The sequence below is a fragment of the Cebus imitator genome, unplaced genomic scaffold (assembly GCF_001604975.1).
Source record: "Cebus imitator isolate Cc_AM_T3 unplaced genomic scaffold, Cebus_imitator-1.0 Scaffold296, whole genome shotgun sequence".
NCBI classification, from domain to species: Eukaryota; Metazoa; Chordata; class Mammalia; order Primates; family Cebidae; genus Cebus; species Cebus imitator.
This window is the reverse complement of record NW_016107611.1, coordinates 2,492,863-2,497,362: the sequence shown is the minus strand read 5'-3', so window position 1 is coordinate 2,497,362 and position 4,500 is coordinate 2,492,863. Positions and strand designations below refer to the sequence as shown.

The 4,500-nt window shown below is 47.3% G+C and overlaps 1 protein-coding gene across 1 annotated transcript in view; it reads left to right on the top strand.

Moving 5' to 3' along the window:
* The first annotated feature begins 842 nt into the window (after positions 1-842).
* Positions 843-4,500, top strand: part of LOC108285389 — a 6,570-nt gene continuing 2,912 nt past the window's right edge. The window contains exon 1 of the mRNA XM_017502552.2: positions 843-1,722. The gene's annotated coding sequence lies outside the window, so the exon portion shown is untranslated. The remainder of the gene's footprint in view (positions 1,723-4,500) is intronic.

Here is a 4,500-nt window from a genome sequence, read left to right as displayed (position 1 = left end):
CAAACCATACTGGAGAAAGAAAATCCTTCAGAGACCTTTTCATTTAGGTAATTCTATGAGTTTCAGTTGAATTTCCTAAATGTCCCTAAATTACATCCTCAGCCTGGCAAGACATCAGAGCTGGTTTGACTCCGACATCTGGGTCCTGCTCCTGAAATATTAACGTGGATTACGGCTCCCTCTTGTGGTAGAGGGAGGCATATTCAGTTTTAAATTCCTTTTGGCCTAGCAGGGTGGCTCACGCCCATAAACCCAAAGCTTTGGAAGACCCAGAGATCACTTGAGCCCAGGAGTTTGAGAACAGCCTTGGCAACATGGTGAAACCCCGTCTCTATTAAAAAAAAAAAAAAAAGTTATATTTCCCTCCCTCTCCTTGACTACTGCTTCTACGAATTCTGACTACTTTTTCTACTAATTGTCCCTGTAAATGAGCATATACACTGAGGAGATGTCCTGGCCTCAAGCCATCCCCCGACCTTGGATCCACAGAGTGCTGGGATTACATGTATGAACCATGGCACCAGATCCTCTTCATGCCTTTTGTCCTTTTTTTTTTTTTTTTTTTTCCTGAGATGAAGTCTCGCTCTGTTGCCCAGGCTGGAGTGCAGTGGCATGATCTTGGCTCACGCCAACCTCTGCCTCCCAGGTTCAAGTGATCCTCCTGCCTCAGTCCCCCTAGTAGCTGGGATTACAGGCACCTGCCACCATGCCTGGCTAATTTTTTTATTTCTAGTAGAGACTGAGTTTCGCCATGTTGGCCAGGCTGGTCTTGAACTCCTGACCTCATGTGATCCACCTGTCTCAGCTTCCCAAAGCGCTGGAATTACAGGCATGAGCCACCACACATGGACTTTTGCCCATGTTTTAAACGGATTTTTTTTTTTTTTTTGCTATTAAGTTTTTATAGTTCTTCACATTTTCTAGAGAATTGTCCTTTGTCAGATATGTGCTTTGCAAATATCTTCTCCCAGACTACAGCCTATTTGTCCTTCTAACTGGGTTTTTCTTTGAGCAAGAGTTTTTCATTTGGATAACATCCAATCTCTCAGTTTTTCCTTTTATGAACTGTGCTTCAGACATCAAATCTAAGAACTGTTTGCCTGGCCCTAGATCCTGAAGATCTTCTTGTATGTTCGTTTCTAAAATTTTTGTAGTTTTGTCTTACACTTCAGACTGTGATCCATTTTGAGTTAGTTTTTATATAAGGTGTGAAGGAGGAGAGAGGTTGATGTTCTTTTGATTTTTTTCCCTATGGATGTCCAATTGCTCGGCACCATTTGTTAATAAGTTCTCTTCCCTTCATTGATTTGCTTTTGCAACTTTGCCAAAAATCAGCTGGGCCCAGGCAGAGTGGCTCATTGCTATAAGAAAATTGCTGTTAACTATGTGCCGACGCATGAAAAATGTTGTAATCCTGATAAAAATCCTGATAATAATACCTATCTCTTTGTCTACAGTCTTTAGCTATATATATCTGCAAAGACAGAGGAGTCTAAATAAATGTATGTACTTCAGAGGCCTGGGCTGATGAAGATATTTTGGTCCCTACCTGGGAGACACTTGAACTCACACCGTGGGCACCTCTGGAGCTGACTGGGGAGATTTTCCTGAATTCTCAGCTCCCGCTGTGTCTGGACACCATGTGGCTCCCCCATCAGAGGATGGCCTCACACTGCTGCTGGCCTGGGCCCTCGCACTGATTCACATCTAGAAGGGGACCAGGTCGTAGAGTAACCCTCGGTCCATGTCTCAGCTCTAGACTCACAGGGTGGGATGTAAGACTGTGGATGTGTGGGTGTGGGAGGGTGAGGACGACCCCCTGGACCATCCTGCAATTTCCTGTTTGCCAAAGAAGACTCCATTCTGGAGAAGAGAGAGACAGAGGGTGCAGGGAGCATCAGTCCTCTCCTGGCTCTCAATGGACATGGCATCAAATCCACTATGACACATAACCTGTCTGGCACATCTCTCGCCCCAGGGCCCAGCGTGTCTCTGCAGGAGGGCAGCGCAAGGTCAGCTTCTAGCCCCCACCCAAGGTCGGCTTCTAGCTTTTCCCAGAGCCTCACTCAGGGCAGAGACTCCCTAGGAGCCACCCTTCCCCATGCTGGGCTTCCAAGGATTCTCCATGGCTTCCTGATCACCCCTCCTCCCCTTCCCTCTCCCACAGCTGTCTTGGTCTCTCTGTATATCCTCAGGCTCCTCTGCTCACACAGAGCCTCAGGTGAGCCCAGGAGGGACTGGGAAGCTGGGGGAGGAGTGTGTTTCCCAGGGAACCCCCGGCTGGGACCCACCTGCCACCACCACCTGGACCTCACCAGCTCTGTCTCCTCCAGTGGCCCCCATGAGTGCTTACCTGATGCTGTGCCAGTGGCACATGAGATGTGGGGACAAGTTCTATGACCCCCTGCAGCACTGTTGCTATGACGATGCCATCGTGCCCTTGGGCAAGACCCAGGGGTGTAGAAACTGCACCTTCAGGGTCTGCTTCGAGCAGTGCTGTCCGTGGTCCCTCAGCTCCGAGGCATCCCTCGTGGTGAAGATGAAAGGCCAGAATTGCCTCTTGGCCCTGACTTTGGATGACAGGCTTTGTCGAAGGTGAGTCCTGTCCCCTTCATGAGATTGTGGGTGCTGGGGAGCAGGGAGGCTGGGGTGCTGCATGCCTGTTCTGCCCTGGGAGGAGTCCTTGTTCTCCGTGTCTCCCTGTCTCTGTCCTCCTGACTCTATTCACTCCACCTCTTCTTTTTCCTCCATTTAAAAAATTAGCCAGGTGTGGTGGCACACACCTGTGGTCCCAGCTACTCAGGAGGCTCAGGTGGGAGAGATGCTTGAGTTTGGGAGGTCAAGGCTGTAATAAGCCCTGATAGCACCACTGTGCTCCGGTGTGAGATATGGAGACCCTGTAGGTAGGTAGGTAGAAAGGAAGGAAGGAAGGAAGGAAGGAAGGAAGGAAAGAAACAACAATAAAAAATAAAAAGAAGCAAAAAAGGTACTAGACTTGTATCCTGAAAACTAAAACCCTCTGATCAAATAAATCAAAGACTGTCTAAAAGAATGGAAACGTATAGTTTGTACATGAACTAGAAACCTTAGCATGATAAACATGTCTGGAACATGTTTGGGAAGCTGATGCAGGAGATCAGCCTGGCCAACATGGTGAAACCCCATCTCTACTAAAAATACAAAATTAGCTGGGCATGGTCGTACATGCCGGTAATCCCAGGTACTCAGGAGGCTGAGGCACAAGCATCGCTTGAACCCGAGAGGCAGTGGTTGCAGTGAGCTCAGATCTGCACTCCAGCCTGGGTAAGAGTGACACTCTGTCTCAAATAAATAAAAAGAAAATTTCAGGAGCAGGTGCCATAGAGAAATCTCAGAAAAATCGCCAAAAGTGACAGAATTCCTTAATAAAAATGGGTCATAAGCATTTGTATCAAAAGAAGTTGACAGTGTTTCTAGTTTGTAGAGCAGAGCAGCTGAATGAGGGTTTTGGGTTCCTTCTCTCCTCCTCCTGTCCTCTTCCTCCAAATGCTGTGCTTCACGAAGTGGGTTTCCCCAGGGTAGGGATGTGGTCTGATCACTGTTAAAATAAATATTATTGAAAAGCCGTATGAACCACGACAGCACTTTCAGCGATGTGACTGTGGTCTGAGTCATGTATGATTACAACTTCCGTTTCTCATATTACAGGTTAATTCACTTTCTTATATTTTTTTCTCTGTTTTTGAGACAGAGTCTCTTTCTCTCACCCAGGCTGGAGTGTAATGGTGTGCTCTCAGCTCACAGTAAACTCCCCCTCCCAGGTTCAAGCAATTTTCCTGCCTCAGTCTCCCGAGTAGCTGGGATCATACCTGGCTAATTTTTGTATTTTGAATGGAGACATGGTTTCACCATGTTGGGCAGGCTGGTCTTGAACTCCTGACCTCAGATGATCCACCTGCCTTGGCCTCCCAAAGTGCTGGGATTACAGGTGTGAGCCACCGTGCCCAGCCTTGTTTTTATTTTTCTTGTTCTGTACGATGACTAGGGAGAATTAAATCATGTTGGGGCAAAAAATCACTGCCATCTTTTTTATTATTATTATTATTTCTTTTTTCGACAGCATCTGGCTGTGTCACCCAAGCTGGTGAGTAGTAGCACGATCTCAGCTCAACTCCGCTTCCTGGGCTCAAGTCATCCTCCTGCTTCAGACTTCTTAGTAGCTGGGACTGCAGGTGTGTGCCACTGTGCCCAGTTCATTTTTGTATCTTTTGCCATGTTACCTAGACTGGTCTTGAACTCCTGAGTGCAAGCAATCCTCTTGCCTCGGCCTCCCCAAGGTGTTGGAATTACAGACGCCATCACATCCACCAGTGGTGCCTTCTTAATTAATGACCCTTGTTATCAGTTAAGTTCCCCTTGGTTGTCCTGCTTTGCTTAGACCAGTTAAGAGGGAAGACATGACTATACACCCTTTGTTAAAAAAAAATGGGCCAGACACAGTGGCTCACGCCTGTAATCCCA